The sequence below is a fragment of the Lissotriton helveticus genome, chromosome 3_1, assembly GCF_964261635.1.
Source record: "Lissotriton helveticus chromosome 3_1, aLisHel1.1, whole genome shotgun sequence".
In the NCBI taxonomy this organism is placed as follows: Eukaryota; Metazoa; Chordata; class Amphibia; order Caudata; family Salamandridae; genus Lissotriton; species Lissotriton helveticus.
In genome coordinates this window covers 25,239,676-25,262,304 of record NC_136061.1, presented here as the reverse complement: position 1 = coordinate 25,262,304, position 22,629 = coordinate 25,239,676, and the positions used below count along the sequence as shown (strand labels likewise).

The 22,629-nt window shown below is 54.8% G+C and overlaps 1 protein-coding gene across 1 annotated transcript in view; it reads right to left on the bottom strand.

The window, feature by feature from the left end:
• The window catches only part of CHPF (chondroitin polymerizing factor), a 149,380-nt gene that overhangs the window by 74,806 nt on the left and 51,945 nt on the right, over positions 1 to 22,629 (bottom strand). The gene's annotated exons all lie outside the window — the stretch shown is intronic.

Below are 22,629 nucleotides of genomic sequence, written 5' to 3'. Positions count from 1 at the left end.
GGAACAAACTAACCGAGAGGGGAGGTCTTATGTTCCACCTTTGCTGTCAAGGTTTCTTCTTGGAGAGCGTATGGTACAAATGACCCTCTTCACACGGGAGCCTCCTGGGATAAATTGAGAATACTCTCCAGGCCTTCACATGCCCCAGAGCTGCGGTCAATCATATTTAACCTGCTTGGCATAAGATAGCGGACATACCATGACTGCACATATGGAGAGAAAGAGGCGCTAGACCAAGGCATACCTCCCTTGCGTAAAAAATAATCACATACTGTAGAAAGGTAGGATCCTTCTGCATGGTTACCCCCACTTTGTCCAGGTGTTGCTATATTTTCTGACTAGTCTGATTGGGATCCTGCTAATCAGGACCCCAGTCTCTGTGCTTCTTCTCTAAATTGGGCACGGTGAGTACTAGGTACACTTCAGACTGGCTACTGGTGTACCCTTGTAAGTGCCTTGTGAGTCCCTAGTATATGGTACTAAGGTACCCAGGGCATAGGTACACCAGGGATCTCCCACGTGCTGAAGCATGCATTATGCCACCCATGATGACCTGCCATTGCAGCCTGTGTAAGCTGGTGCTAGCCCCACTTACGACAGATATAAGTTTCATAATATCTTAGGTCACGGCACTTAAAACCTACACGTCACCCCTAAGGCAGGCCTTTCGATCCTGAAGGGAGAGTCCTCGGTTTTAAGTGTGAGGGTGCCCCTGCTTGAGCACGACATTCCTACGACCCTCTGAGTCCATTCTCCCGGCTGTAAATGCTTCAATCATTATGATACATAGAGTGGCCATGCGTCACTACGCAATGGCCATCTCTAAACTTGCTGTAACAAACAGTTGTGTTTGGTATCAAACACGCTGCAATCATATGTGGGAGGTATGATTCCATGCACTGTAAAGTTCCTCCAGGAGGCCCTCAGTGCTCCCGGTACCAGTCTTCTAGACCCGGATAGCAAACTATGGATGCTGCAGAACAGACACGCAATTCTGCCCTCCTGCTGCGGAGCCAAGCTCGAGCAGAGGATGGCAGAACAGGCGGCATCCTGTCACAGGGAGGTGTGACCACCTCCGAAACAGGACTTGGGGTATTGGGACAGGGTGGGGGCTTGCCAGTGCCACTAGACTGCTTCAAACGGCGCATCTCATGCCCTCCTTACACACTCCAGTTGGAACCAGTTCAGGGAGCAGTTGGCTCCAGCTCTGGCACGAAACTCAACTAAGGACATGGAAGTATCCTCCTTACTGTCCAACCCCGGATCTGGAAGGAATTCTTGAATCGTCCCAACCCTTTCCTTATGGTACGTAAGGGTTTAACTGTGGGTGGGTCCCTAAATTCATCATCAGACAAGATTCAGATCTGAAACCACTTCATTTTCAATTGTGTGGGCACTTTGGACTTAGCTGAACTTCGCTTTGAGAACTGAGAAGACTCCCAATACTCTTGGTCTTGTTGTGCTACCAATCTTCTGCAACGTCTGTGCCTATGCGCCATACAGGTTACTTCTCCAGGCCTGGGGGGCATCCAAGACACCCGAATGAATCTCCCTTAGAGTGAAGGAGTCACTCCCCTGCATCTGCAGGCACCGCAACAAAGCTGACCAGTCTACTACTTATGAGCTCCTACGGACTCCAAAAGGTTGAGCAACGCTGCACACGGCCTCCCTAGTGTTCCTAGATACTCACCTTGGGTGGTCCCAGACTCTTTTAAGTCTTCTGGGTCTATTCCTGACTTAGGTCGTGGTTCGCATTTCACTATATTAGTATATGGTTTGGTCCACCATGGAGACCACGGTGTATTTTTGCTACTTACAGGTTCTATTTCCAAAGTATTTGTATGCATTGTGTTTAGATCTCTGGGTATGAGATATTGCAATTTGTCAGTGAGTGTTTATAATAAATACATATTTTTATAACTACACTGTGTGGTTCTTTTTCACTTAACCTATACAATAAGATGAAGTACTAGTTAAAAAGCTGCTATATACTCCTTCTGGAATAAGGCTGAAGGCTGGTGTAGGAAGGGGGAGTCTCTAGTTGGCGCAGTGCAGCACTGGCGACAAGCAGGGACTCTCTCTTCCCCGTCAGGGCTGAGGGCTACCTTCAAGACAACCTCTGCTTACCCTCTAGGTAGTGTGGCTTAAGCAGTCTTAGGCTAATCTCTGGGGCATATAGGGTTAAACATTTGCAATATCACACCATCACAACCAACCCACCACACAATGACACCAAACTGTATTTGTACCGGTGGGAAAACATAGCTACCTCATATGCCCTAAACCACTGTCCTATGTCATCCCCCTTAAAGAACTCTTTAACTACATCTTTGGGGATGTGCACTCTAGACTCTACCTGCACCGGCGTTGAGGGAGGATGATCCAAGGTTTTCTCTTTTAGACTCATCTCCCTCATTTTCACATCATACTCCAATTGGAGTTTTCGCTCTTCCAGAGCCATTCTTTTGCTTTCAAGCTCCATTTGGCCCTTTAAATTCAATTCTGCCAGCTTTATCTCATGATCCCTGGTTGCCTGTCTGTCTGCCAGCTCCTCTGGCGACAGGCCTCTGCCAAAGCTAAGAACGCTGTCTGGTTTTTCCAGACTCACAGGATCCACAGGTGCCTCCTGATCCTCAGGTGCCTTCCTAGATTCAAGCCAGGCTCTCATGGCCTTGTAGAACTCAGGTTTGTTTCTGCAACCTGCGTGTGGAACCTTGAGTTTCCTGCAAAAAAAACTCAACTGCTTCTTTGTGTAGTCATCCAGCTTTGATGCATCCCATTCTAGCTCCTGCGCACCAGAGGCTATGGATTCTCCTCCATCAATGCTGTTTGTGCCAGGCATGATTTCAACACTAGGGATCTTCTTCTTTTAGCAAAATTAAGAACCAAAAAGTCTGTGGCTAAGATACTGGACTGTAATCACTATGCGATGGTCAGTAGCTAAGGTAAAACACTGCAAATGTAAATTCGCGAATCCTCACCGCTGCGTCCAATGTAGGAAGGGGGGAGTCTCTAGTTGGCGCAGTGCAGCACTGGCGACAAGCAGGGACTCTCTCTTCCCCGTCAGGGCTGAGGGCTACCTTCAAGACAACCTCTGCTTACCCTCTAGGTAGTGTGGCTTAAGCAGTCTTAGGCTAATCTCTGGGGCATATAGGGTTAAACATTTGCAATATCACACCATCACAACCAACCCACCACACAATGACACCAAACTGTATTTGTAAAAATATATGTTCTTTATATAAATTTCAAGCAGGCTTGTAAATACAGTCTTGGTTACTTCTTAAATGCAGGTTCCAGTATTCTTTATCAAAGGTCACAGTTTGTTAAATAAATGCACTCTTTTGGGCCTTCTGCCCAGCTTTAGAAAGGTTCCAGTGTCTTATAGCGCTTCAAGGCGCTTCCCGCTGTCTCCGCTCTAGAAATGAGTCACCCTTCGGGGCTCGACTCGGGGAGAGGGGGCCGCGGGCCTCAGAGAGCGTCAGGCGGGGCCTCGGAAGCCAAGAGCAGAGCGAGCCTCTGACTCTGGGGCGGCTCGCGCTGCAAAGCAACCAGCAGCGGTGAGGTTCCCGGGGTGCCTGAGATCAGACAGCGCGGTGCGAGCTCAGATTGCAGGACGCTCGCACCGCGGAGGGGCAAAGACAGTACCTTTCACTTCTTGTGGTGATCTTCGAAGAGGACGGCTGAAGGGGGAGCTGTCCCACGTCGCGTTGCTTCCTTGACGGGCGAGGCGAGCTGCGGCTCGAGGCAGCAGGTCACGGGTCACCCGGGGGCGGCGGTGCTCGATGGGGGCACAGGTCCTTTTACTCAGTCTTCTCTTTTGTCCTGACGGCGGCGGCTGGGTGTGGCGCAGTGGCAGTACGGTCCCCAAGTGCGGGACGTACCCAGCCAAAGTGCCGGTCGCGGTGATGTCCCTTCAGCGGGGCAGCAGGCAGGACGCTGATAGCGGGGGAGGACAGAAGGGCGGCAGTCTGTCTTTGCGGGGGAGTCTACGGCGCTGGAGCCCTGTAGACCTCGATGCTGGGACCGGACGGGTCCTCCGTTACTTTGTTCGTGTGCGGCAGAAGGCAGACGCCGTCACGATGCTCGGGCCAGCGGCGGCTGGGCCTCACGGTGCTAGGGCGGCTGGCTGACCCCACGGTCACGGTGTGCAGGGGGATGGATGCCCTTGTCCTCCTCAATCAGCGCTGCAGCGATAAGCAGCACACACAGCAGATGCCTTGGTCAGGGGTTAGCGCTCACTGTTCCTGGAGCGCTGGTCAGGGGGCAAGTTCAACAGCGAGCCCTTGGAGATCTTTCAGCAGAGTTTGGCACAAAGTTCAAAATAAAAGCAAAAGTCTCTTGTAGTCTTTTCTCTTCCTCTCCTTTGGCAGCAAGGCACCAGACACAGGCCAGAGTCAGTACTCCTCCTTGTAGTCCTTCCAGGTCCTTCTCTTCGGGCAGAGTTTCTTCTGTAGCGCAAACAGGATCTAATTTACAAGGAGCAGGGCTCCTTCTTTTATACCCAGTTTCTTTTGTTCTAGCAAGCCAGGGGGGCCTCTGCATAACTGCTCCAGTCTCTGAGCACTTGTTGTGGGTACTTCTGGCTTCTGCATTCAGTGTGAGGGCAGGCACATCAGCCGCTCCCCAGGGGGGCTGAGCCGGCATTGTGAAGACAGGGGCAGCTTGAGCACTTTGTTGACAAGCTTCGGTCCTTCCTGGGCCAGGTGCAGGCTGAGTCATCAGTCGCTCCCCAGGAGGGCGGAGCCAGCATTGTGGAGGCAGGGGCACAGCCTGATGCATCATTCAGGGGAAACTCCCACCACCCACTAAGGGATCATCCTGCTAATCACTACCTGTCAACTCCCAGCCCTGTCACTCACACACACCAGACAGTCAGATCCACATCCAAGCAGAGGCGGGCTGAAATGGTTAGGCCAGCAAATGCTAACTTTCTAAAAGTAGCATTTGCAAACACAGGATATTAAAATAAACTTTACTAAAAGAAGTATTTTATTATTCTGAGTTCAGGCATACTAAACATTAATTTCTACCATGCTCCCTGAGCCTGCTGGGATTATAGAGTGTAATAATTCCGGCAGCCCATCTGGCCTAGAAGGGAACTGGTAGCCTTACAATAGTGAAAAACGAATTTGGCAGTAATTCACTATTAGAACATGCCACACACATCAGGGCATGTTCTACCTTACACTTACAATGCACCCTGCCCTCAGGCCTACCATAGGGGTGACTAATATGAAGTTAAGGGAAGGTTTAGGGGCTGGCAAGTGTGTGCACTTGCCCAGCCAGCATGACAGTACCAGACTGCACGCAGGTTCTGCAATGGCAGACCCTAGACACATTTTAAGGCTGCTTCTGTGGGTGGCGCAACCAGCGCTGCAGGCCCACTAGCAGTATTGGCATTCACAAGCCCTGGCACTCCTGGTGCACTTTACTAGGGACTAACAGTAAATCCAATGAACCAATCATGGACATCAATCACATGTACACTTGACAGTAGGGAGCACTTGCACTGCGGCACGGGTTGGCCGTGGCGCAGTGCCCTGAGTAGCAGACACCAGAAAAACATTTGAGGCACAACAGCAAAAAAGTGGAAGGGAAACTCGCGCCAAGGTGCCAGGTCTAACAGCTGGTTTCCACAGCTACCATTTGGAGAGCTTTCGAAGGAGGTCCAAGACCACTAAAGTCACCATAACGGTTGTCTGGATTAGTGCAGGGTGCTGCATTTACATAAGTGAGCCCCATATACTAAGCCAGCCTCCTACATTGACAACCTCCTACACACAAAAAATGTCAGTGTCTTCATCAGGAGTTTTTATTGACAGCAGACAGCAGTAGGGATCCAAAGATGTTTCCAGCAACAGCTGGCCCCAAGCCTACAGTGAGGGGGGCCCAATCGACACCAACGAGGGGTCCCCCATTGAGGGTTTCCCATCCAACACCAGTGTGAGGGGAACCAACCCCACTGGACACTAGGACGCTTTGGCCAATGAGATTTCATTTCCCTGGGAGTAGATGGTGCAGATTATATCATCCCGCCCACACAAACCCCTTCATTCTGGCACAGCTGTGATCATTGGTTCATAGACATCCTAAGGCGGGAACAACCAACAGTGACTGCTCTTAAAAGGCCTGTCTATCGATTAGTCGCATGTCATGGGGCTGGATAATATGGCTTATCCACCGCAATCAGCAGCTGTGCGAGGATTGGCCACCCCACGGGAGCGGCTCACAGACGGCGGCGGGAGCGGCTCACAGACGGCGGCGGGAGCGGCTCACAGACGGCGGCGGGAGCGGCTCACAGACGGCGGCGAGAGCGGCTCACAGACGGCGGCGGGAGCGGCTCACAGACGGCGGCGGGAGCGGCTCACAGACGGCGGCGGGAGCTGCTCACAGACGGCGGCGGGAGCAGCTCACAGACGGCGGCGGGAGCAGCTCACAGACGGCGGCGGGAGCAGCTCACAGACGGCGGCGGGAGCAGCTCACAGACGGCGGCGGGAGCAGCTCACAGACGGCGGCGGGAGCAGCTCACAGACGGCGGCGGGAGCAGCTCACAGACGGCGGCGGGAGCAGCTCACAGACAGCAGTAGGGATCCAAAGATGTTTCCAGCAACAGCTGGCCCCAAGCCTACAGTGAGAGGGGCCCAATCGACACCAACGAGGGGTCCCCCACTGGAAACCATTGAGGGTTTCCCTTCCAACACCAGTGTGAGGGGAACCAACCCCCACTGGACACTAGGACACTAGCAAAAGGGGGCCCCACCGGTCAACATTGATAAGGGGGACGTAGGGGTCACCAGCGTGAGGGGAGCCCCCATCGGACCCCAGCCTGAGGGGCGCCCCATCGGACCCCAGCCTGAGGGGCGCCCCATCGGACCCCAGCCTGAGGGGCGCCCCATCGGACCCCAGCCTGAGGGGCGCCCCATCGGACCCCAGCCTGAGGGGCGCCCCCGCATGAGGGGGGCCCCCTTCGGACCCCAGCGTGAGGGGAGCTCCATCGGATTCCAGCGAGAGAGGGGCCCCCATCGGACCCCAGAGTGAGGTGGGCCCCTATCGGACCCCAGCGTGAGGGGAGCCCCTATCGGACCCCAGCGTGAGGGGGGCCCCCATCGGACCCCAGCGTGAGGGGGGCCCCCATCGGACCCCAGCGTGAGGGGAGCCCCCATCGGACCCCAGCGTGAGGGGAGCCCCCATCGGACCCCAGCGTGAGGGGAGCCCCCATCGGACCCCAGCGTGAGGGGAGCCCCCATCGGACCCCAGCGTGAGGGGAGCCCCCATCGGACCCCAGCGTGAGGGGGGCCCCATTCGGACCCCAGCGTGAGGGGGGCCCCATTCGGACCCCAGCGTGAGGGGGGCCCCATTCGGACCCCAGCGTGAGGGGGGCCCCATCGGACCCCAGCGTGAGGGGACCCCATCGGACCCCAGCATGAGGGGGACCCCATCGGACCCCAGCATGAGGGGCACCCCATCGGACCCCAGCGTGATGGGGCCCACATCGGACCTAAGCGTGAGGGGGCCCCATCGGACCCCAGCATGAGGGGCACCCCATCGGACCCCAGCATGAGGGACACCCCATCGGACCCCAGCGTGAGGGGGCCCACATCGGACCTAAGCGTGAGGGGGCCCCCATCGGACCCCAGCGTGAGGGGGGCCCCAACGGACCCCAGCGTGAGGGGGGCCCCCATCGGACCCCAGCGTGAGGGGGGCCCCCATCGGACCCCAGCGTGAGGGGGGCCCCATCGGACCCCAGCGTGAGGGGGCCCCATCGGACCCCAGCGTGAGGGGTCCCCCATCGGACCCCAGCGTGAGGGGGGCCCCATCGGACCCCAGCGTGAGGGGGCCCCATCGGACCCCAGCGTGAGGGGTCCCCCATCGGACCCCAGCATGAGGGGGGCCCCAGCGTGAGGGGGCCCCCATCGGACCCCAGTGTGAGGGGGGGCCCCATCGGACCCCAGCGTGAGGGGGCCCCCATCGGACCCCAGCGTGAGGGGGGGCCCCATCGGACCCCAGCGTGAGGGGGGGCCCCATCGGACCCCAGCGTGAGGGGGGCCCCATCAGACCCCAGCGTGAGGGGGGGCCCCATCAGACCCCAGCGTGAGGGGCGCCCCATCGGATCCCAGCGTGAGGGAGGGGGGTGCAGGCTCAGCCCCTGCTCTTTATCCTGTAAAGAGACTGGTCCCTGCCCTGGGGGGAGAGGGGGGGGTGAAAGAGGAGGAGAAGGGAGACGCACAGGAGCAGTGACAAGCGCCCCCCCCCCCCCTCCGGGAGAGCCCCGCCAGATGTGCGACCCCTCCGACAGCGGGTCAGTGCTCGTGGGGGGGGCAACATCTGGCAGGAGGACAAACATTGGCGACGAGGCCTCTGCAGACTGATGGAGGGCCGGGGGTGCAGGGGGCACGGTACAGTCCTGGGGGGGCGGGGGGGGGAGTGGCACCGCTGGGGACGCAGTGCGTTAAAGGGCTCAGGAGGGGGAGGGGGCACACGGATCCTCCTGTAGGGACAGGACGAGGGGTGCAGTCCACTGGCAGCTCCAGCGAGTGCAGTAGGATCTCGGGGCCGGGGGTCTTTGTGGGGGACGAGGAGGGGGCTCTGCAGAGCAGCGCAGGACCCTCATGCAAGGGTGGAGCTGTGTAGGACCCTCATGCAAGGGTGGAGCTGTGTAGGACCCTCATGCAAGGGTAGAGCTGTGTAGGACCCTCATGCGAGGGTGGAGCTGTGTAGGACCGTCATGCAAGGGTGGAGCTGTGTAGGACCCTCATGCAAGGGTAGAGCTGTGTAGGACCCTCATGCGAGGGTGGAGCTGTGTAGGACCCTCATGCAAGGGTGGAGCTGTGTAGAGCAGTGTAGGACCCTCATGCAAGGGTGGAGCTGTGTAGAGCAGTGTAGGACCCTCATGCAAGGGTGGAGCTGTGCAGGACCCTCATGCAAGGGTGGAGCTGTGTAGGACCCTCATGCAAGGGTGGAGCTGTGTAGGACCCTCATGCAAGGGTAGAGCTGTGTAGGACCCTCATGCAAGGGTAGAGCTGTGTAGGACCCTCATGCAAGGGTGGAGCTGTGTAGAGCAGTGTAGGACCCTCATGCAAGGGTGGAGCTGTGTAGGACCCTCATGCAAGGGTGGAGCTGTGTAGGACCCTCATGCAAGGGTGGAGCTGTGCAGGGCCCTCATGCAAGGGTGGAGCTGTGCAGGGCCCTCATGCAAGGGTGGAGCTGTGCAGGGCCCTCATGCAAGGGTGGAGCTGTGCAGGGCCCTCATGCAAGGGTGGAGCTGTGCAGGACCCTCATGCAAGGGTGGAGCTGTGCAGGACCCTCATGCAAGGGTGGAGCTGTGCAGGACCCTCATGCAAGGGTGGAGCTGTGTAGGACCCTCATGCAAGGGTGGAGCTGTGTAGGACCCTCATGCAAGGGTGGAGCTGTGTAGGACCCTCATGCAAGGGTGGAGCTGTGTAGGACCCTCATGCAAGGGTGGAGCTGTGTAGGACCCTCATGCAAGGGTGGAGCTGTGTAGGACCCTCATGCAAGGGTGGAGCTGTGTAGGACCCTCATGGAAGGGTGGAGCTGTGTAGGACCCTCATGGAAGGGTGGAGCTGTGTAGGACCCTCATGGAAGGGTGGAGCTGTGTAGGACCCTCATGCAAGGGTGGAGCTGTGTAGGACCCTCATGCAAGGGTGGAGCTGTGTAGGACCCTCATGCAAGGGTGGAGCTGTGTAGGACCCTCATGCAAGGGTGGAGCTGTGTAGGACCCTCATGCAAGGGTGGAGCTGTGTAGGACCCTCATGCAAGGTTGGAGCTGTGTAGAACCCTCATGCAAGGGTGGAGCTGTGTAGGACCCTCATGCAAGGGTGGAGCTGTGTAGGACCCTCATGCAAGGGTGGAGCTGTGTAGGACCCTCATGCAAGGGTGGAGCTGTGTAGAACCCTCATGCAAGGGTGGAGCTGTGTAGAACCCTCATGCAAGGGTGGAGCTGTGTAGAACCCTCATGCAAGGGTGGAGCTGTGTAGGACCCTCATGCAAGGGTGGAGCTGTGTAGAACCCTCATGCAAGGGTGGAGCTGTGTAGAACCCTCATGCAAGGGTGGAGCTGTGTAGGACCCTCATGCAAGGGTGGAGCTGTGTAGGACCCTCATGCGAGGGTGGAGCTGTGTAGGACCCTCATGCAAGGGTGGAGCTGTGTAGAGCAGTGTAGGACCCTCATGCAAGGGTGGAGCTGTGTAGAACCCTCATGCAAGGGTGGAGCTGTGTAGAGCAGTGTAGGACCCTCATGCAAGGGTGGAGCTGTGTAGAGCAGTGTAGGACCCTCATGCAAGGGTGGAGCTGTGTAGAGCAGTGTAGGACCCTCATGCAACGGTGGAGCTGTGTAGAGCTGTGCAGGGCCCTCATGCAAGGGTGGAGCTGTGTAGGACCCTAATGCAAGGGTGGAGCTGTGTAGGACCCTCATGCAAGGGTGGAGCTGTGTAGAACCCTCATGCAAGGGTGGAGCTGTGTAGGACCCTAATGCAAGGGTGGAGCTGTGTAGGACCCTAATGCAAGGGTGGAGCTGTGTAGGACCCTAATGCAAGGGTGGAGCTGTGTAGGACCCTCATGCAAGGGTGGAGCTGTGTAGGACCCTCATGCAAGGGTGGAGCTGTGTAGGACCCTCATGCAAGGGTGGAGCTGTGTAGGACCCTCATGCAAGGGTGGAGCTGTGTAGGACCCTCATGCAAGGGTGGAGCTGTGTAGGACCCTCATGCAAGGGTGGAGCTGTGTAGGACCCTCATGCAAGGGTGGAGCTGTGTAGGACCCTAATGCAAGGTTGGAGCTGTGTAGAACCCTCATGCTAGGGTGGAGCTGTGTAGGACCCTCATGCAAGGGTGGAGCTGTGTAGGACCCTCATGCAAGGGTGGAGCTGTGTAGAACCCTCATGCAAGGGTGGAGCTGTGTAGAACCCTCATGCAAGGGTGGAGCTGTGTAGGACCCTCATGCAAGGGTAGAGCTGTGTAGGACCCTCATGCGAGGGTGGAGCTGTGTAGGACCCTCATGCAAGGGTGGAGCTGTGTAGAGCAGTGTAGGACCCTCATGCAAGGGTGGAGCTGTGTAGACCCCTCATGCAAGGGTGGAGCTGTGTAGGACCCTCATGCAAGGGTGGACCTGTGAAGGACCCTCATGCAAGGGTGGAGCTGTGAAGGACCCTCATGCAAGGGTGGAGCTGTGTAGAACCCTCATGCAAGGGTGGAGCTGTGTAGAGCAGTGTAGGACCCTCATGCAAGGGTGGAGCTGTGTAGGACCCTCATGCAAGGGTGGAGCTGTGTAGGACCCTCATGCGAGGGTGGAGCTGTGTAGGACCCTCATGCAAGGGTAGAGCTGTGTAGAGCAGTGTAGGACCCTCATGCAAGGGTGGAGCTGTGTAGAGCAGTGTAGGACCCTCATGCAAGGGTGGAGCTGTGTAGAACCCTCATGCAAGGGTGGGGCTGTGTAGAGCAGTGTAGGACCCTCATGCAAGGGTGGAGCTGTGTAGAACCCTCATGCAAGGGTGGAGCTGTGTAGAGCAGTGTAGGACCCTTATGCAAGGGTGGAGCTGTGTAGAACCCTCATGCAAGGGTGGAGCTGTGTAGAACCCTCATGCAAGGGTGGAGCTGTGTAGAGCAGTGTAGGACCCTCATGCAAGGGTAGAGCTGTGTAGAGCAGTGTAGGACCCTCATGCAAGGGTGGAGCTGTGTAGAGCAGTGTAGGACCCTCATGCAAGGGTGGAGCTGTGTAGAACCCTCATGCAAGGGTGGGGCTGTGTAGAGCAGTGTAGGACCCTCATGCAAGGGTGGAGCTGTGTGGAACCCTCATGCAAGGGTGGAGCTGTGTAGAGCCCTCATGTTAGGGTGGAGCTGTGTAGAGCTGTGTAGGACCCTCATGCAAGGGTGGAGCTGTGTAGAGCTCATGAGATCTTGGGGGAGTTTGGGGTCGTAAAGACCTGGGGACCCTCTGAGTGATGACGAAGAATCGCCGACTTCATAGGTAGGGTGGCTCCTGCGGCCCCCACCTAAAGCCGCCCACATGTGCTCCCCAACCCGGAGGGGCAGAGGGGGGTCCAAGGCTCCTAGCACCACGTCCTCCCCTTCGGAGGGCCCCAATCTACCTGGGCACGCCGGGTTTCAAGGATGCCACAGGCTCTGTGCCCGACCCCCCCTGGCACCGCGGATTTTGGCCCCTTCCCTTACCCTCTAGGGTTCACAACCCCAGAATCTGCCTGGACTTCCCTTACCCTCTAGGGTTCACTACCCCAGAATCTGCCTGGACTTCCATTACCCTCTAGGGTTCACAACCCCAGAATCTGCCAGTACTTCCCTTACACTCTGGGGTTCACAACCCCAGAACCTGCCAGGACTTCCCTTACACTTTGGGGTTCACAACCCCAGAATCTGCCAGGACTTACCTTACACTCTGGGGTTCACAACCCCAGAATCTGCCAGTACTTCCCTTACACTCTGGGGTTCACAACCCCAGAACCTGCCAGGACTTCCCTTACACTCTGGGGTTCACAACCCCAGAATCTGCCAGGACTTCCCTTACACTCTAGGGTTCACAACCCCAGAATCTGCCAGGACTTCCCTTACACTCTGGGGTTCACAACCCCAGAATCTGCCAATACTTCCATTACACTCTAGGGTTCACAACCCCAGAATCTGCCAGTACTTCCATTACACTCTAGGGTTCACAACCCCAGAACCTGCCAGGACTTCCCTTACACTCTAGGATTCAAAACCCCAAAATCTACCAGGACGTCCCTTACACTCAATGGTTCACAACCCCAGAACCTGCCAGTACTTCTCTTACCCTCTAGGGTTCAAAACACCAGAACCTGCCACAACTTCCCTTACACTCTAGGGTTTTCAACCCCAGAATCTGCCAGTACTTCCCTTACCCTCTAGAGTTCAAAACCTCAGAATCTGCCTGGACTTCCCTCACACTCTAGGTTTCACAACCTCAGAATCTGCCAGTACTTCCCTTACCCTCTAAAACCTCAAAATCTGCCTGGACTTCCATTACACTCTAGGGTTCACAACCCCAGAATCTGCCAGGACTTCCATTACACTCTAGGGTCCACAACCCAAGAACCTGCCAGGACGTCCCTTACACTCTGGGGTTCACAACCCCAGAATCTGCCTGGACTTCCCTTACACTCTAGGGGTTACAACCACAGAACCTGCCAGGACTTCCCTTACCCTCTAGGGTTCACAACCCCAGAATCTGCCAGGACTTCCCTTACACTCTGGGGTTCACAACCCCAGAACCTGCCAGGACTTCCCTTACACTCTAGGGTTCACAACCCCAGAATCTGCCTGGACTTCCCTTACACTCTAGGGTTCACAACCCCAGAATCTGCCAGGACTTCCATTACACTCTAGGGTTCACAACCCCAGAATCTGCCAGGACTTCCATTACACTCTAGGGTTCACAACCCCAGAATCTGCCTGAACGCCCCTTACACTCTAGGGTTCCCGACCCCAGAATCTGCCTGACGTCCCTTACACTCTAGGGTTCACAACCCCAGAATTTGCCAGGACTTCCATTACACTCTAGGGTTCACAACCCCAGAATCTGCGAGGACCTCCCTTACACTCTAGGGTTCACAACTCCAGAACCCGTCAGTACTTCCCTTACCCTCTAGGGTTTACTTCCCAGAATCTGTCTGGACGTCCCTTACACTCTAGGGTTCACAACCGCAGAATCTGCCAGGACTTCCCTTACCCTCTAGGGTTTACTTCCCCAGAATCTGCCTGGACGTCCCTTACACTCTAGGGTTCACAACCCCAGAATCTGCCAGGACTTCCCTTACCCTCTAGGGTTTACTTCCCCAGAATCTGCCTGTACGTCCCTTACACTCTAGGGTTCACAACCTCAGAATCTGCCTGGACGTCCCTTACACTCTAGGGTTCACAGCGCCAGAATCTGCCAGGACTGCCCTTACACTCTAGGGTTCACAACCCAAGAACCTGCCAAGACTTACCTTACACTCTAGGGGTTACAACCCCAGAACCTGCCAGGACTTCCCTTACACTCTGGGGTTCACAACCCCAGAATCTGCCAGGACTTCCATTACACTCTAGGGTTCACAACCCCAGAATCTGCCAGGACTTCCATTACACTCTAGGGTTCACAACCCCAGAATCTGCCTGAACGCCCCTTACACTCTAGGGTTCCCGACCCCAGAATCTGCCTGACGTCCCTTACACTCTAGGGTTCACAACCCCAGAATTTGCCAGGACTTCCATTACACTCTAGGGTTCACAACCCCAGAATCTGCGAGGACCTCCCTTACACTCTAGGGTTCACAACTCCAGAACCCGTCAGTACTTCCCTTACCCTCTAGGGTTTACTTCCCAGAATCTGTCTGGACGTCCCTTACACTCTAGGGTTCACAACCGCAGAATCTGCCAGGACTTCCCTTACCCTCTAGGGTTTACTTCCCCAGAATCTGCCTGGACGTCCCTTACACTCTAGGGTTCACAACCCCAGAATCTGCCAGGACTTCCCTTACCCTCTAGGGTTTACTTCCCCAGAATCTGCCTGTACGTCCCTTACACTCTAGGGTTCACAACCTCAGAATCTGCCTGGACGTCCCTTACACTCTAGGGTTCACAGCGCCAGAATCTGCCAGGACTGCCCTTACACTCTAGGGTTCACAACCCAAGAACCTGCCAAGACTTACCTTACACTCTAGGGGTTACAACCCCAGAACCTGCCAGGACTTCCCTTACACTCTGGGGTTCACAACCCCAGAATCTGCCAGGACTTCCATTACACTCTAGGGTTCACAACCCCAGAATCTGCCAGGACTTCCCTTACACTCTAGGGTTTACTACCCCAGAATCTGCCAGGACTTTCACTACACTCTAGGGTTCACAACCTCCGAATCTGCCTGGGCTTCCATTACACTCTAGGGTTCACAACCCCAGAATCTGCCAGGACTTCCATTACACTCTAGGGTTCACTACCCCAGAATCTGCAGGACTTCCCTAATACTCTAGGGTTCACAACCCCAGAATCTGCCTGGACGTCCCTTACACTCTAGGGTTCACAACCCCAGAATCTGCCAGTACTTCCCTTACCCTCTAGGGTTCAAAACCCCAGAACCTGCCACGACTTCCATTACACTCTAGGGTTTACAACCTCAGAATCTGCCAGTACTTCCCTTACCCTCTAGAGTTCAAAACTTCAGAATCTGCCTGGACTTCCATTACACTCTAGGGTTCATAACCCCAGAATCTGCCAGGACTTCCACTACACTCTAGGGTTCACAACCCCAGAATCTGCCTGGACGTCCCTTACACTCTAGGGTTTCCAACCACAGAATCTGCCTGGACGTCCCTTACACTCTAGGGTTCACAACCCCAGAATCTGCCTGGACTTCCCTTACCCTCTAGGGTTTACTTCCCCAGAATCTGCCTGGACGTCCCTTACACTCTAGGGTTCACAACCCCAGAATCTGCCAGGACTTCCCTTACACTCTAGGGTTCACAACCCCAGAATCTACTAGGACTTCCCTTACACTCTAGGGTTCACAACCCCAGAATCTACCAGGACTTCCCTTACACTCTAGGGTTCACAACCCCAGAATCTACCAGGACTTCCCTTACACTCTAGGGTTCACAACCCCAGAATCTGCCAGTACTTCCATTACACTCTAGGGTTCACAACCTCCGAATCTGCCAGGACTTCCCTTACCCTCTAGGGTTCACAACCCCAGAATCTGCCAGGACTTCCCTTACACTCTGGGGTTCACAACCCCAGAACCTGCCTGGACGTCCCTTACACTCTAGGGTTCGCAACCCCAGAATCTGCCTGGACTTCCATTACCCTCTAGGGTTCACAACCCCAGAATCTGCCTGGACTTCCATTACCCTCTAGGGTTCACAACCCCAGAATCTGCCTGGACTTCCCTTACACTCTAGGGTTCACAACCCCAGAAAAAGTTTCTCACAACTGTCTGGTGAGAAGGCGCTGCACTCTTTACAGTACCAACATCAGTGGCTGCATCGCGACGAGGCAAGATAAAAAGGGAACTTGTAGTCCAACGTCGGGCTACCAAGTCTGCGTCCTCTGTGGCCAACTCAGTGGCACCTCCTTGACTGACTTACAGTTCAGGCCCGTGCCCTGGCACTGTAGCTCTGTAAGCACAAAGGGCTCTTCTGTGAGGCGCTGATGAAAAGGTTTCCCATATGAGATATAATGCAAACCGGGAAAATATAATTGAAAACAATGTTATCTCCGTGCACACCTGACTTTTTAGTGGTTTAAGTGGAAATTCTTTTTGGCGCAATCCTTGACGCACTGCGTCTCTCAGTGCCTTCTAATGAATTGTATACAATGTGTGATCAACAAACCACAAAGGACGCGCTCCTTTCACAAGAAACAAGGGAGTTTTTTCACTCATTCATCGTGTAAAGGTTACGATTTTTTCATCAATTTCATGAATTCATGAGCCTTTGGTTTTGTGAAATCATAAATTCTTTTATTTGTTCATTTCTTATCCTCCTGTTCGAGGTATTAGAGTTAATTCTTACTAGTCGTGAATATTCTGTTGCTTATAATATGCCCAATGCATTTCGGGTTAAAGGTATAACCCTTCGTCAGGGGCCTATGAAAAATGAAAAAGATACAGGACCTTAGCATTCAGAAAAACACCAAGTACATACATATTGCAAAAAGTATTAACCAAGAAACAATAATGTCGCTACAGGGCAATGTACATGTATCACGGCAGTTGCCATAAACACAAAAACATTTTCAAATCATTTCGGTAGGTGTGCACACTTTACCGGGTTAAACATGATATTGAGGCCAGCCAAATGAGCATGGGAGTGTGGGATTGCTCGAGAGAGCCGGAAATGGCGTGATACTAAATCGTGCTGTCTAGCATATGCAGAATGGGTACTAGCGATGAAATATAACCAAACTGAAAGATTGCTAGAAAATTAATTAAGAAACTCATAGTGCGGTTACCCAAAAACTACGGGAAAGTAGCAGACAATGGCAGCATCTAATACATACGGCTGATGGAAAACGAAAAAGAGGGACGGCGGGGTGTAGAACTTACTGCAAGCAACGCGTTGTGCTCGTTCCTTTCCGGGTACAGGATCGGATGGATAAATGCGAAACCAATCGCAAGGCTTCTTATATTGTGGAATGGGTCACGTGGTGTAACTTGGTGCCCGTAGGTTATCGAGCGAAAGCAACGTTATGGCGAAAAAATACCGCGCTATTAAGCAACAAAGGGGGTAATGATGGAAAGGCTTAACCTAACGAACTGGATGGTTAAAACAACACTCGGTCAGATTTCGATCTCTCAACGCGGGCCTGGTAGACTTAGCAACTAAAAAGCGGCTTAGCTATTGGATGGGGTTCCGATCACATGATCGCTAATGTCAAAAAAGAATAATAACTTTTTCGGAATATTGCAAATTGAGACATGGGGTTTCTTGAATAGCCAGTGCATGGCTATGGTAGATTTGTTGTTCTTGGTGCATATATTACTTTTATGTTCTGTCATTCTTACTTTAATTTTTCGTTCAGTTTGACCGACCATCACAGCAGGAACCACGACGGAGGATCGCAGCAGGAACCACGACGGATGATCACAGCAGGAACCACGACGGATCACAGCAGGAACCACGACGGATGATCACAGCAGGAACCCCGACTGATCACCACAGCAGGAACCACGACGGATGATCACAGCAGGAACCACGACGGATGATCACAGCAGGAACAACGACTGATCATCACAGGAACCGTGACTGATCATCACAGCAGGAACCCCGACTGATCACCACAGCAGGAACCCCGACTGATCACCACAGCAGGAACCCCGACTGATCACCACAGCAGGAACCCCGACTGATCACCACAGCAGGAACCCCGACTGATCACCACAGCAGGAACCACGACTGATCACCACAGCAGGAACCACGACTGATCACCACAGCAGGAACCACGACTGATCACCACAGCAGGAACCCCGACTGATCACCACAGCAGGAACCCCGACTGATCACCACAGCAGGAACCCCGACTGATCACCACAGCAGGAACCCCGACTGATCACCACAGCAGGAACCACGACTGATCACCACAGCAGGAACCACGACTGATCACCACAGCAGGAACCACGACTGATGATCACAGCAGGAACCACGACTGATGATCACAGCAGGAAAAACGACTGATCAGCACAGCAGGAACCCCGACTGATCAGCACAGCAGGAACCCCGACTGATCACCACAGCAGGAACCCCGACTGATCACCACAGCAGGAACCCCGACTGATCACCACAGCAGGAACCCCGACTGATCACCACAGCAGGAACCCCGACTGATCACCACAGCAGGAACCCCGACTGATCACCACAGCAGGAACCCCGACTGATCACCACAGCAGGAACCCCGACTGATCATCACAGCAGGAACCCCGACTGATCATCACAGCAGGAACCACGACTGATCATCACAGCAGGAACCACGACTGATCATCACAGCAGGAACCACGACTGATCATCACAGCAGGAACCACGACTGATCATCACAGCATCACAGCAGGAACCACGACTGACCATCACAGCAGGAACCACGACTGACCATCACAGCAGGAACCACGACTGACCATCACAGCAGGAACCACGACGGATGATCACAGCAGGAACCACGACGGATGATCACAGCAGGAACCACGACTGATCATCACAGCAGGAACCACAACTGACCATCACAGCAGGAACCACGACTGACCATCACAGCAGGAACCACGACTGACCATCACAGCAGGAACCACGACTGACCATCACAGCAGGAACCACGACTGACCATCACAGCAGGAACCACGACTGACCATCACAGCAGGAACCACGACTGACCATCACAGCAGGAACCACGACTGACCATCACAGCAGGAACCACGACTGACCATCACAGCAGGAACCACGACGGATGATCACAGCAGGAACCACGACGGATGATCACAGCAGGAACCACGACTGATCACCACAGCAGGAACCACGACTGATCACCACAGCAGGAACCACATCACAGCAGGAACCACGACTGATCACCACAGCAGGAACCACGACTGATCACCACAGCAGGAACCCCGACTGATCATCACAGCAGGAACCCCGACTGATCATCACAGCAGGAACCCCGACTGATCATCACAGCAGGAACCACGACTGATCTCTACTTCTCCCCACCCCTGCCTTTGTATGAGGCCCAGCTCCCATGCAGAAGTCAGTCTGCCCTGCCCTCCCTTGGGGGTCAGTCTCCCCCTGCCCTCTTTGGAGGGGGGGGTCAGTCTCCCCCTGCCCTCCCTGGGGGGGGTCAGTCTCCCCCTGCCCTCCATTGGGGGGGGGGGGGTAAGTCTCCCCCTGCCCTCCCCCGGGGGGGTCAGTCTCCCCTGACCTCCAAACACAGAGCTCGGGGGGGGGGGGTCAGTCTCCCCCTGCCCTCCATGGGGGGGAGGGCCAGTCTCCCCTGCCCTCCCTGGGGGGGTCAGCCTCCCCCTGCCCTCCCGGGGGGGGGGGGTCAGTCTGCCCCTGCCCTCCCTGGGGGGGGGGTCAGTCTGCCCCTGCCCTCCCTGGGGGGGTCAGTCTCCCCTGACCTCCAAACACAGAGCTCGGGTGTGGCCCTGTCTTCCTGGGGAGGCAGGCTCCTGTGCAGACCCCCCCCCCCCCCTCACAGGAGGGGGCGGGGCCAGGGCTCCAGACCACTCTTAGAAGAGAGAACATCAGAGGGCGCCGGGAACAGCGGGTCCTTAACGAGGGGCGCCTTGAAGTGCCCGAGCCAGCTGCGAGGCACTATAATTACTGAGCAAGACCCGGCGCAGCCCTGCAGACGCCGCGGGGGGGGGGGGGGGGTCAGCACTGTCCGTACAGGCACTAATGGGGGGGGGGGGTACAGCACACACTGTCCGTACAGGCACTGAGGGGGGGTACAGCACACACTGTCCGTACAGGCACTGAGGGGGGGTACAGCACACACTGTCCGTACCGGCACTGAGGGGAAGTACAGCACACACTGTCCGTACAGGCACTGAGGGGGGGGGGGGGGGGGGGTACAGCACACACTGTCCGTACAGGCACTTAAGGGGGGGGGGGTACAGCACACACTGTCCGTACAGGCACTTAAGGGGGGGGGGGGGTACAGCACACACTGTCCGTACAGGCACTGAGGGGGGGGGGTACAGCACACACTGTCCGTACAGGCACAAATAGGGGGGCGGGGGGGTACGGCACACACTGTCCGTACCGGCACTGAGGGGGGGGGGGGAAGTACAGCACACACTGTCCGTACTGGCACTAATGGGAAACCCTGCACAGAGCATTGAGCCTAGGAACTGCAGGGTGAGGCATGTACAGCACCGAGAGCCCTATCACAGGAGTGGAGAAAGTCCACAGAGAGCCATACCACGGGAGTGGAGTAAGTCCACAGGGATTTTGGAAAAGGGGGGTGGTGATGGACAGAGTTTCTGAATGATGCAGAATACTCTTACCAAGTCAATAGATCATGGTTTTAATTCATCACCGTTTTTTAGCTCACTGCACCATCCCAGCTCAGAACCTGGCTATATGCAAATTAGTCTGTTCCTGTCCCAGTGCATGATGGGAACAGGGCAAACCAAACTACCAAGCCAATTCTTATACTGGGAAGGAAACAAGCTTCCGGGGACCGGTTTCTGTCTGTTCCTGTCCCAGTGCATGACGTGAGTCCCTTGCTCATTGCACCATCAGGATTCAAGCAAGCCGGGCCGAAGAAGGCTGTGATGCCAGAAACCGGTCCCCGGAAGCTTGTTTCCTTCCCAGTATAAGAATTGGCTTGGTAGTTTGGTTTGCCCTGTTCCCATCATGCACTGGGACAGGAACAGACTAATTTGCATATAGCCAAGTTCTGAGCTGGGATGGTGCAGTGAGCTAAAAAACGGTGATGGATTAAAACCATGATCTCTTGACTTGGTAAGAGTATTCTGCATCATTCAGAAGCTCTGTCCATCACCACCCCCCTTTTCCAAAATCGGTTTTATCCACACTATGTGTGGGAGGGTATACTCAGACGTGAGTCCCTTGCTCATTGCACCATCAGGATTCAAGCAAGCCGGGCCGAAGAAGGCTGTGATGCCAGAAACCGGTCCCCGGAAGCTTGTTTCCTTCCCAGTATAAGAATTGGCTTGGTAGTTTGGTTTGCCCTGTTCCCATCATGCACTGGGACAGGAACAGACTAATTTGCATATAGCCAAGTTCTGAGCTGGGATGGTGCAGTGAGCTAAAAAACGGTGATGGATTAAAACCATGATCTCTTGACTTGGTAAGAGTATTCTGCATCATTCAGAAGCTCTGTCCATCACCACCCCCCTTTTCCAAAATCGGTTTTATCCACACTATGTGTGGGAGGGTATACTCAGACGTGAGTCCCTTGCTCATTGCACCATCAGGATTCAAGCAAGCCGGGCCGAAGAAGGCTGTGATGCCAGAAACCGGTCCCCGGAAGCTTGTTTCCTTCCCAGTATAAGAATTGGCTTGGTAGTTTGGTTTGCCCTGTTCCCATCATGCACTGGGACAGGAACAGACTAATTTGCATATAGCCAAGTTCTGAGCTGGGATGGTGCAGTGAGCTAAAAAACGGTGATGGATTAAAACCATGATCTCTTGACTTGGTAAGAGTATTCTGCATCATTCAGAAGCTCTGTCCATCACCACCCCCCTTTTCCAAAATCGGTTTTATCCACACTATGTGTGGGAGGGTATACTCAGACGTGAGTCCCTTGCTCATTGCACCATCAGGATTCAAGCAAGCCGGGCCGAAGAAGGCTGTGATGCCAGAAACCGGTCCCCGGAAGCTTGTTTCCTTCCCAGTATAAGAATTGGCTTGGTAGTTTGGTTTGCCCTGTTCCCATCATGCACTGGGACAGGAACAGACTAATTTGCATATAGCCAAGTTCTGAGCTGGGATGGTGCAGTGAGCTAAAAAACGGTGATGGATTAAAACCATGATCTCTTGACTTGGTAAGAGTATTCTGCATCATTCAGAAGCTCTGTCCATCACCACCCCCCTTTTCCAAAATCGGTTTTATCCACACTATGTGTGGGAGGGTATACTCAGACGTGAGTCCCTTGCTCATTGCACCATCAGGATTCAAGCAAGCCGGGCCGAAGAAGGCTGTGATGCCAGAAACCGGTCCCCGGAAGCTTGTTTCCTTCCCAGTATAAGAATTGGCTTGGTAGTTTGGTTTGCCCTGTTCCCATCATGCACTGGGACAGGAACAGACTAATTTGCATATAGCCAAGTTCTGAGCTGGGATGGTGCAGTGAGCTAAAAAACGGTGATGGATTAAAACCATGATCTCTTGACTTGGTAAGAGTATTCTGCATCATTCAGAAGCTCTGTCCATCACCACCCCCCTTTTCCAAAATCGGTTTTATCCACACTATGTGTGGGAGGGTATACTCAGACGTGAGTCCCTTGCTCATTGCACCATCAGGATTCAAGCAAGCCGGGCCGAAGAAGGCTGTGATGCCAGAAACCGGTCCCCGGAAGCTTGTTTCCTTCCCAGTATAAGAATTGGCTTGGTAGTTTGGTTTGCCCTGTTCCCATCATGCACTGGGACAGGAACAGACTA